The sequence below is a fragment of the Urocampus carinirostris genome, chromosome 12, assembly GCF_059441175.1.
Source record: "Urocampus carinirostris isolate Australia breed hairy pipefish chromosome 12, RoL_Ucar_1.0, whole genome shotgun sequence".
In the NCBI taxonomy this organism is placed as follows: domain Eukaryota; kingdom Metazoa; phylum Chordata; class Actinopteri; order Syngnathiformes; family Syngnathidae; genus Urocampus; species Urocampus carinirostris.
This window is the reverse complement of record NC_142360.1, coordinates 5,512,355-5,524,614: the sequence shown is the minus strand read 5'-3', so window position 1 is coordinate 5,524,614 and position 12,260 is coordinate 5,512,355. Positions and strand designations below refer to the sequence as shown.

General features: G+C 41.7%; 1 protein-coding gene across 2 annotated transcripts in view; it reads left to right on the top strand.

Annotated features, from left to right (window-relative positions):
- Positions 1-12,260, top strand: part of agbl4 (AGBL carboxypeptidase 4) — a 599,711-nt gene that overhangs the window by 439,495 nt on the left and 147,956 nt on the right. The gene's annotated exons all lie outside the window — the stretch shown is intronic.

The window sequence follows — 12,260 nt, the reverse complement described above, 5'->3', positions numbered from 1 at the left end:
CGCCATTGGCCGTGCCGCCTGTCTGTCGTTGTCACTTATTTAAAGCTGATGCAAACTATAATCTTTCTATAGTTAAAAGTTCTATAGTTTTACTATGATCTTTGCCAATCAGCAATGCGTAGGCTGTAAGTGAATTTAGAGGGATTTTTTTAGTGCACCTTATCTCCACAAGTACTTAAAGCATGTGGCTGGACACAAGAATAAGAAACAATGCGGATTTAATGGATGCTTGATTCCTGTTTACAAGCTTCAGTAAGTCCCTCAGTCTGCCTGATATTGTCTGTTGTACATTAGACCCCTGGGAGACTATGTTTATCCATTCTGAGTTGGTGATCGTAACGCTAAATCGTTACATGGTGAAGGATAGAAACCTATGGTAATTAACTAATGCGTTCAAATTATGTAATATACAGCGTGACCCAAAAAGATACGTACCCATGAAAATTTCTATTGTGGCTTTGATTAAAAAGCTATTTATTTCAAATTACAACCACACATTATTCAGTTTATGGAAGACCTTTCACCAGAGTTTCAGCTATTTCTGTCAATTTTTAGTCAATTTATGGCTCTCCCAAGATGTGTTCCAAATGTCCACCATTTTGTTGCAAGCAAACCTGTACCCGTCTGGCAAAGTTTTGAATTACTTTTATACACTCCTCTTTCGGGAGGGCTCTTAATTTTGCTTGATGGCAGATTTCAGTTCTTCAATTGTTTGTGGATTTCCCTGGTATACATTGTCTTTGAGGAAACCCCACAGATAAAAATCTGGGGGGGTTAAGATCTGGTGAGTGCGGAGCGCACTCCCGGAAAGCAAAAAATAGATAGATAGATAGATAGATAGATAGATACTTTATTCATCCCCTAAGGGAAATTCACATTTCCAGCAGCATAAAGTCTATACAGACCAACTCCATAGGCTCAGAGGTGACTATGTTCTTGAGTGGTGCACGGTTGTGTGGTTCCGGTGTTTTCCCTACTACACAGCGCTGACAGGATTTGACATAATTCACAACATCACGTTCCATGCCATTCCAGAAGAATCGTTGCCTCACCAGAGACAAAGTACGGTTCTGGCCTTGGTGACCTGCTGAGTCATGTAAACCTTGAAGGACTTTCTGTTTCAATGAATCAGGCACCACAAACTGGAAGATTTTCTTGGCCATGTGAGGATCTTTCCTTATTTTGTAGAGCATGCCATTCTGTATGGTGAGTCTGCTCCAATGCTTCAGTAGTTTCATCACACTAGGCGACTCGACAGCTCTCTCACGCCTGGTAGGTCTCTTGTGTCTATGCACAAAGTACATGGTCCTGCTTATTGTGTTGTCCTGTTCTTGTAAACCAACAAGCTGACTCTGTGGGAGTGCCGTTGACTGATCTCCCTTCTGCAGAAGATTGAAGTTGGCGTCTGTTCCCATCACTTGACCCACGCCACCAGTGGACTGAGCACTGAAGACAGCAGCAACCTCTTCTGATGTCACAGAACCATTGGAGCCTGATGGAATTGCCCTTTTTACTGACTCGTCTGATGTCCCAGCACTCTCGTCTACAACAGCGTGACAATTGTTGGATACTCTGAACACCTCTTGCACAGTACTGTTGTTCACCCTGTTGACTTGGTCCAAGAGCGAAGTATAGGGCTCGGTAACAAGGCGATGACCCACACATGACCGTACAAATGGCTCACGGCTCAGAGCGTCGGCTACGATGTTCTTTGGGCCGGGAATGTACTTCAGGTCAAAATTGTATGCAGCTAGCTTCGCTACCCACCGCTGTTCACACGCATCAAGTCTTGGTTTGGTCAAAATGTATGTAAGTGGGTTATTGTCGGTCCACGTGGTAAAGTGTCTTCCTTTCAACCAATGGCTGAATTTATCACATACCGCCCATTTCAAGGCAAGAAATTCGAGCCTGTGTGCAGGGTAGTTGAGCTGGGAGCGAGAGAGCGTCTTACTTGCAAAGGCGACTGGTCTGGCTACTTTTCCACCAGGTGGCAGCTGTGACAGGACTGCTCCAATCCCATCAAAGGATGCGTCGACAGCCAGAATAAACGGCGCATCAAAATCTGGGTGGGCCAGAGTGACACCTGTCACGAGGTCGTGCTTCAGTGTTTCAAAGGCGTTCTGGCATGCATCGGACCAATCTGCAGGCGTCAGCTTCACTTGACCTTTCTTGCGGGCTCTCTTGCGCTTATGCTTGTCACCAGATTCAGATGTGAGCCTGAACAGAGGTTTTGCCTTCGCAGAACATGCTTCAATGAAGCTTTGGAAATACATCACCATGCCTAGAAAAGATCTGATTTTACTAGGGCATGGCGTCTTGCCATCCGACTCCATTAGATCAGCGACTTGTACGTCATTTATCGCTCTCACTTTCTCGGGGTCAGTCCGAATTCCATCCTCACTGATGACATGCCCAAGAAATTTCACAGTCCGTCTGAGGAAAAAAACTTTTTTTGGGTGCGAGCTTGAGGTTGTGTTCCTTAAGGCGAGTAAACACCATCTGCAGGCGTTGGAGTGCAACTTCCTCTGTGGGGGCAAACACCATCAGATCGTCGAGGTAACATAATAGGCTCATGAAATTCTGATCACCAAATATTGACATCATCATCCTCATAAATGTTGCTGGGCTGTTGCAAAGTCCCTGAGGGAGCCGGTTGTACTCGTGAAGGCCGAATGGTGAGGAGAATGCCGTGTACTTTTTGTCGTCAGGGTGCAAGGGGACATTGTAGTAGCCTGACGTCAGATCCATTGTGGAGAAAAAGGCATTTCCCCCAAGTGCGGCCAAAGCATCAGCTTGATGCGGTAGTGGGTAGGCATCCTTTATGGTTCTTGCATTAAGCCTTCTGAAATCAGTACATACCCTTAGTTCTCCATTCCGCTTCCATATGAGAACAAGCGCAGATGCATAGTCGCTAGTCGACTTCTGAATAATTCCTTTCTCTTCCATCTCGTTCAGAGTCGTCCTCAGTTTTTCATACTGACTTGGTGGTATACGTCTGTAGGGTAGACGGAACGGCTTATCATCAACAAGGTGGATACGATGTACAAACTCTTTGGCCTCTCCACAGTCCATCTTATGGCGAGAAAAGATTGACTCGAATTGTTCGATGATATGAAGGAGCTTGTCTTTACACTGCAGCGAAACCTCACATGACTTCAGGTCAATGTCTTGCAGTCCCAGAGCTTCCAATGCACGCATCATGTCCTCTTCTGACCTGGGTCGGACCTCTTTGCTCTGTACACTCTGCACGTTGCACTTGACCTCCTCTGCATTGGGCAGGTCTTCCGCTGCGATACACGGAGACACATCTGCAATTTTCCTGTTTCTTCTCAGCACCACAACTCTGTCCGTCGGATTAAAGACTTTAACAGGCACCCATCCATCTCCCCAGAGTGGAGTAACAACTCGTCCGACAAGGACTTGTCTGGGCGCAGCCTTAGATTGGGTTGGCTCAACGACCACTGTGCTGCCCGCTGATGCCCCGGCCAACTCAGGTAACTTGCCCCAAATAACGTACTCGGTCCGTGGATTCAGCGTCACGCAACTCTTGATCTTTACTGTCCCTACTTTGTCTGGAATGCAGTCACCTCTCCATCTCTCTGTGTTAGAAAGCATTGACAGGAATTGACTGTGGTTATCGGACAGACCGTTGTCAGGAGTGGAAACTAATCTCCAGTAGCCATCAGTACTTTTCAATTGAGTCAAAATATATTTGATGGCATTGCTGCCAAGGATCATCTGTTCGGTCTGGCCTGGCACAACCATTACTGGTATTATCATTTGGCACCCGTAAACTGTGACGTGAATGTCGTACATATCTCTGGGAGAAACTTGGTGTCCACCGCAGCCTACAATGACATAATCATCGGCCGTGTAACTCATCATATCAGGGAATTGCTGCAGGAGGGACTTAGCCGTGTCCTCACTTACTGTACAAGCCATCGACCCGCTGTCCAACAGCGCTCTGAAAGTGGGGCCTTCTTGCACAAGTACAGGTGTGTAAAACAGTTCGTCAGTCTCCGCTATTCTCTGAAACCCCTGAAAGATCAGCTTCTTCGATGGAGGTATCTTGTTGCTATACAACTCATAAATTGATTTATTATCTTGCATGTCAGGCTTCACATTAGTGGTGGGAGGTATACTCAGTTGATCTGCACTGTTCTCCCCTAAGCGCAGATCAGTTAGTTTCCCTGAGGCAGCGGGACAACTTTCGTCACTGGACAATCACGTCGAGAATGCCCTGGGGCATGGCAGTGAAAGCAAAGGTTTTTGTCTCGGCAATGAGAGAGAGCACTGTGTTCGACTTCTTTGCAAATGATACATGGCTTGGCAGTGAAACCATTGATTCTGGCTCCAGGTCGCCTGGTTGGAGCTCCCCCTCTCTCTTGGAACTGGTTCGAGGTAACACGTATCAGAACTTTCTCCAACATACTAATAACGTCCGTTAGAGAGACATACTGTGGGCTCGAAGTCTGAGGTGGCTCGTGCACAAGGGTTGGACCATGGTTCACCTCAGCTTTGTGTACGGCAATTTCCGCTCTATTCGCAGGTTGTTGTAGGGAATCTGCTTTGTAGCTCTTCTCAGCGTGGTATTCATTCAGCACCTCTAGTAACTCACATGCAGACCACTTTTCGATGGTTTTTGATCTGTAAGTGAGTGCCAGTTCCTTGCATGGGCAGTTCCTAATAAACATGTGAGTAACCTCTATTTCAGGGTTGTCAAATGTTTTGCCCTGCTCACTCAAGCACTCAGAGGCAAGGTCAGCTGCTCTGTTTAGTCTCAGCCAGTAGTCATAGGGGTCTTCCTGGTCTTTGGGCAAAGTTGAATAAAAGTCAGCTAGAGGGACAGCAGAGTACTTGGTACAGCTAAAGTGTTTCCTGAGAAGACTATAAATCATGTCAGGGCGGGTATAGACGTCTATATTACTGTTTCTAATGCCAAACCTAACCACGTCTTTAGCTTTTCCTCTTAAATGTATAAGGATTTCCTCTGCTTGCTCTTCAAGTCTCACATTACTCCTTTTAATAAATGTCCTCATTAGATCTTCCCACTCATGTATTGTTATTGAGTCTGAGCCATCCCCAATAAATGACGGCGGTTCCTTAACCTTTCTCTGTGTAACCACCTGACTCAATCTGTTTGCTACATCTTGTGTGGCAGCAGCGTTAGGAGCTACTATATTACGTGACTGTATATTTGTGAATATGCTATCAGCCAATTTATGTCCTATCTCCTGAATAATATTTGTCATCTGATCAGCTACACCCTCAGAAACGTCACTTGTGCTCTGAGTAAACATGTTTCAAAGATGTAAATAAGTCAAAATCGCCTGCGTAACACGTCACTGTATAGCAGTTTTAAATACTGTGAGCTGATGGCTTCATGAAATGATGTGGCAGGTAGGACAGTCCTCGGTTCGGAGAGCTTGATAGAAGTCACGGGTCACGGACCAAACGTTTTCAAGAAAGTTTTCATCATTTTCAAGCACATTACATAACCATTCACACATTGTTACTCGCTTTTCCATGTCAGCATCAGTTAATTTTTGCTTTATTTAGATCTTGTATCAGACGTAAGAACACACCTGCTGTGACTCCCTTTGTCATTCCGAGTCCTTGGCTGCGTCTACGCATTTCCTAGGTCTGTGTCCTACTGAGTCCCTCACTGCAGCAATGTTTTCTTCTGTCCTTGCACTCTTCTTCCTGCCTGAATAAGTTCCCCCTGTGGCTTTAGGACATAGGTCCACTACAGTTCCTCGCTCTCTGAACTTCTTAATCCAACTAACAATCGTTGATTTTGATGGAAAGTTGCGACAATCGAAACTGAATCTGTACACTCTGGTATGATTTTGTCGCAAAATAGGTCTCCAGGGAGAATATCTTCTTCTGATTTGTCCGAGACATTTTCAGGGCAACTATAGCTGCAAATGATCATCCATAGGTTCACCTTTCACGTCCTGCAACAGAAAATACGTAAAAAAAATGTTTTTTTTTATCGAATAAAATATGGGTACGCATCTTTTTGGGTCACCCTGTACATGTATCTTATTTAATGACAGACATAAATCAATATACATGTAAAGAAAATTGTTTTTTTTTTTTTTTATCTAGTTTTGGTCTGATGTGACTTGAATTGGTACAGTGAAGTGACAGGTGGATGCAGAAGGGAGTAGGGGGGGGCAGATTCAAATTATAACTCATTTAACTTCTCGGGAGTATTGTTGTGCCCTAAGAAGATTTACGTCCCTTATATTTCCGCCTTATTCTTAATAAGTGTTCCTGGTTGCTAATTGGTTACAGCCAGACTCCTTAGCAAGGGAGACGATAGAAACACATTATGGGTGTGAGTTCAGCAAATAGCCTATCAGCATCTTTATGATTTAGTGATGTAGACCAACAGCCGACCAACATCTTGTTACATCAGTTAATAGCAGACAGGCGTCTTGAACAGGACTTGCTCAGTCATACAAACACTGCATAGTAATTTTTTGGGCCATGCCAAAACAAATGTCATAGCAAGGAGCAGAAAAAACGTCCTATTCCATTTTGGGATGAGAAAAATATTATAAGCTGGGGATGCTGTATCCCTGGGGTCTATTGCACATCCTCATTTATGGTCCATAGTCAAACAATAACTCAATTTTTATTTTTAAATGAGAAAGACACTAATCCTTGCATACGTGTCGTTCGCAGACTGTGTTGACCTTGTTATCACCTAGCTGTTAAAGAAAACTTTTCTAGCAAAATTAGTCTCTATTAGTCAGTCTTGCACTGACTAGCAACGATTATAGAGGTTAGTGCACCTTTGATATTTTATTGTTTTTTTCTCCCGTTTGATTCCAGGTCTTGGGTCTCTCAAAGCTGTCTGCAGCTGTGTAGCAGGAAAGGCCTTAAATGGATTTGGCAATCACCAGGGCGCGTCGTGCCCTTGGCTTTTCTAGTCACCCGTGATTGTAGTCAAAGCTGAAGTCTGGAGACTTCACGTGCACTTTGCTGTGAGAATGTACGAGTTGGCTATCTGTACTGTTAGGAGTTTGGGAGGGACGCTGTGGGTAAAGCTGTCTGAGACGTGACCGGCTTGCTGACTTGTTTTTCCGAGCCCATAATAACCCTTTTCTTAAGAAACCCCATCGGGGGAACAAAGTATGGCCGCCCAAAGGACATTTAAGTCAAACCTGTCCGTTTTTTCAAGTGTGGTTATGTCCCCAAAATATATACATGTTGTTGTTGTTTTTTTTTTTTTTTCCAAAATCCAAGAGATCGAAATCTCAAGCGTGACCCAACAGAGGCAAAACTGTGAATCTGCCTGTCAAGACTTTGCTCTTCTTCACACTTCTGCAATACGTCTTTTTGTCCTTGTTTTCAACAGTATTTACAAAAGTTAAGCTTTTGTTAATCTACCTTACTTATTGAGAGCTTTTTTTATCATCTCACATTTAATTTACACATGTCTGATTCTTCTGTTTCTATATTGCTCTCTGAGTTCTATTTTCCAAATGAAAAAGCGCAACATAGAGCCCTTAAAAATCATCTCCCGAGCCAAAGTGATTAGTGATGCAAAGCTGGATGTGTTAAAGCCTCTCTTGCATTGTAACCTTATAAAGGTTGACGAATCATTTCCATCAAATGCACTTTAAAACCTCAAATCGGCAATCTTTAATATCATCTTGTTCAAAAAATATAAGGCCAAACAATCATCGTATTAACATGATGCACCTTAAAATAATTTCTTTGTGAGCTTGTTGACGCTGAGCACGATTGATTTCGTATATTGCGTCATAATAACTGGAATCTACGATAGAATGCTGGTCTTATGAAGTCGTCGTTTTTACAAATATGGTCGAAAAGAACCAAATTGTTGGATACGAAACTAACGGGATGATGACTCGGCGATCGGCGTAGTTTGCACTTTTAGTAAAAGAAGACCTCCCAACTTAATGAAAAATCTATTTTTTGTTATATTCATTGGTGTTTGTGTTTTAGAAAAAAAAAAAGCTTTACAAGTGTTTGCATTGTAATACTGTCTTTCCTGAAAGCTGAATTGAATCACTGAAACGAGTCAAATTGTTTCCAACTTCTCATCAAATCACCTTATATTGCATTGCGTATTACAGTATTCCCTCAATTTCCGGCTATACAGTTAACCTATGTTTGTAGCGGTGGTTGTGTTTCAAGAAAAACCCGTGTTAGGGAAGACCCAGAAGTAGGAACCTTTTGCGATTATAATACAATTAAATACTTCATTGGTTTGGATCGTTTTCTCAACACGGATTTTAGCGAAACTCCAAGTGAAACGTAAATTTGGCAAACTTTATCGACACACAGCTAAAGAGGAAATCGAGATTCAGTGTAGCCAATCAGAACGCAGAACACTGTTCATTATGCAAATCGATTAAGTTGTGAGACTGAAAAGTGAACAACGTTATAGTGAGGGTTCACTGTAACAATATATATAAATATCAGTTAATTACCAAAAGTTTTGGAATTTGAAATGGACGTCTATTTAAGGACATAGCCGGCCGGGGCTTGCACCTTTGATGTTTTTTTTTTGCAAACAGTACATTTGGTTATGTGTGTGTTACTAGTCTAAGAAACACAAGGCAGTTCTCCAGTGCAGTGATGATTTATTTCCCCAAAGTACGTATTTATATGTGGAACCCAGCAACGGAAAAAAATCTGCGACATACCCAGAACACTAAAGTCGAACCGCATAATAAAGAAGGAATACTGTAAACAATTTAACCTCCTTTCCTTTAGTAACCAAAACAGCAGCACTTAACAGCTCGGGCTTACAATAAGAAAATATAAAAGCCCGTCCCCTATTTTGAAAACTCTATAATACAAAACTCTTGATATATTCCATCAATACCTTTGTGTACGTTTTCTGTATTTACTCAATGCCAAAAGAGCGTCAGTGTAATAAGGCGATGCTTGAATCGTCTCTTACTTTCATCTTAGTATTCCGACTCAGTACTTGACGAATATCAACCCAGATTCCGCATCTTGATAACAGTTGTTGCGTATTTGCGCCGAGCTCTTCCATTGCTTCCACCTTCAAGTAGCACTGGATCAAGAAACATGAAAAATCAAACCTCACCAGCTTTGATAACGAAATCGGTAAAAACGCCTTCTACAATCTCTTTGCGGCATTCCCGAACTCTCCGGTGTACATAAGACCTCATAGACTTTACCAGTAGGTCTCTATTTTTGATGACAGTATCAATAACTTTGTATATGATCCAAAAACAGTTCTACTTCATCCAACTTTTCACCGCCCTACCTCATTGTTACGCCGGTGTTTGTCTGTGATTCTAAGCTCTCGTGTGTGTATAGTCTCAAAAGAAAAACTATCTTACAAAAAAGTTATACCCGGTTTTGTGTACAGAATATATAACTATAGCTCTTCGAACACATTGATATTCTTGAAAAGGATATTTGGCGTGCTGCTCGGCTGAGGAGGGGTCGCAGTTTGTGATATATCGCGCTCTCTCTGTTTTTTTTTGGGGGGCGTCTGGTGATTTTTACGAGTTGACGGTGCTACCAGCAAAAGCCGTTCCACACGGACCTCAAATGGTGCTGTATTTTTTTCGTTCCCCTGCCCAACCACACCGCTAGTCCCTCAACTCCTTATCGAGCCAAAACGCTTCGCAAATCTTTTGCAGTCTACTTGTCGCGTGCGTGCTTCTCGCCCAAAAACTGTTCTCCACCTACGTACCTCAGAATCTGCCAATCTAAAAAGGACACCGCCGTTTTTGACGGCTGTTTGCTGCCGATGTTTTCAGTGTGTTTGTGTAATGTTCCTAAGGAGTGTTGGTGTTGTTTGGGGACGAAAAAGTAAAAAAAAAAATGAAAGAGTGTGTCGATATAAACTTGAAATATGGAATGGGTAATCCGAAAAGCATTCCCAATTTAACTGAGTGAGGTAAAACGACCTACCTGATTTTATTTATATGAGGGGTAGACATTTTGCTACTTGTTATTCATTCAAGATGATATTACAGTATTTTATTTAACTTGGACACAAAAAAATTTGAAAAGGGAAGTCAATATAAACTAGCTGAAACATAGTATTCAATTGTATAATAAAAATTCATATGTTTACTATTGACCAGCTAAAAATGGATCAATGTTTATAGCTGTTTTTGATGAGATAAAAAGCTGGAAGTGAAGCTTTTGGGTCAGAAAGATGATTTGGAAAGCATACCCAAAGTGAATTAATTAAAATTTATAAAATCCACCTGATTTTATTTGTTTAGGGTCGGCCATTTTGTTACCTGACCAGATATTACATTAGTTTCTTGGGTTTAGCTTCAAATTAGTGTGTCTTAATTTGAGATCAGAAGATTTGATTCAAATCCCAAAAGCATCCCCCTTCGGAACGATGTTAATCCAAAAAAAATCCACCCGATTTTCTTCGGACATTTTTCTACTTGCTATTGACATCACAGTCTCTCCGGTTTAGCTTCAAATTCATCAGTCGTAATAGGTTGTTAGATCTAGATTAACTGTGGCATTGTCCTCAATTGACAGTGAGGGTCAAAATGGCCGACCCTGAGAAGAATATAAATAATGGTGTATTGTTTTTAGTATCCTTGTGCAAATGACTTCCCGGTAGCGTCTTTCCAGGTTCTGGCTTTGCTCCAATTTTCTCACCACATCATTTTCAGTGTTAATAAGTTAATACAGTTTGGCAAATTGAAAACAATTGTTGTCATTGCTATGGTTTCAACTACTGTGGGAAGTCAGCTTTATTAATGAGGTTGGGAAATCATTTTTTGTAATATATACTTCCAACAGGGAAAACAACGATTATCTGATAGTTTGTTAACTGATTTTCTCTGCCATCTTCAGTACTGTTGGTTACGAGTCGTAAATATCGTCGGCGCTGTGGGGGATGCTGTCGTCACGGCAACACAACATTGGTTAATGAATTGAACTGCGCCGTCCGGGCCTCTTTGGGTTCAAGTGCACGGCCGTGCTTGTTAGGGAAAGACAGGGTAATTAACGTACGGCTTTCCGCTCCGGCAGTACGATAACGCGAAAGGCATCCTGGTGATTTCGGGTGACGTTCGGTTCCCCTCGGGTTAGCGTAACCTCTTCCTATATGAGGCGATAGTGCGAGTGTGTATGTACAGTATGTCCTTGCTCAACCGGCCACACCTCTGCTATGCTGACAAGATGCTTAGAAGCCTCTTATTGTGTCTCTTTGCTGCTTTCAAAAATGTGTTTCTTGTGGAGAGAAAAGAAAAATAAATACAGACTTTTATTCTATCAGCACTAATCTTGTGGTGGCAGTTTTTTGTCGGATTTGACGTTTTGTTTTTTGACTGATGTTGGAAATTTTGGCTTTTACTGTATATGTTTTCTATGCCTGTTAGAAGCACTTTTGTCATTCATTTTCTTATACCTTTTAGGGATGCGGGATAACTGTTTTTGCTTCTGGGTTCAATTAACAGTCCATTTTAAAAAAACATATTCACTGCATGGTATATTTAGGGAAAAATCGAATTGTTTTACGTGTGTCTTTTTGATAAAAATTTCAATAACTTTATACAGCTTAGATAATCGTGACTTCATACATGGTGTTGGAAGGAGAAGAGCTCATATATACCAATCAATCGATTTAAACTTACTTTGTCAGTAATAACTATAATGACAAGATATTGTTATGATACCCTTACCACTGACCTTTATTTCAGAAATTGCATATGATTATGGGTGTATTCATTACTTAATTTCTAAACAAGGGATTCAATACATAGTGTCAGACATTCTTTGGCTTAGAAAAAAACTTTACCCAAATATTACCTCAACTTTGATATTTATGGATAGGTGTCTTGAACAAAACAATTGCAAGCGTCAAACAAAAATACGTACAACACCCAAATTTTCTGTAAATGGAAAATACTACGAATACAGAATTATACAAGCAAAATGTCCCAGCGTTGCCGGGCCGATAGAAGATTGTATTTCACTGCTTGGAGTGATTGGTGGATGGGAGCTGCAGTACCCAATATGGTCGCCAGAGGGTGTTAGATTCCCTTCCTTAAGCAGACCACACGAAGCAGATGTTTATTGATTTTGTTGGTGTTTATTGGGGGGGGCTTGACAAAAAATGAGCTAACGAGACTAGCAGAGGCCTTAAGTACAACTGTGAATTTCAGGGTTTGAATGCTTGCTTGAAATTCTTGAAAATGCTCGATTTAAAAGTGCTTGTAAATACTTGTACTTTTTGATTTAAACAATGTGATCATTTCTGA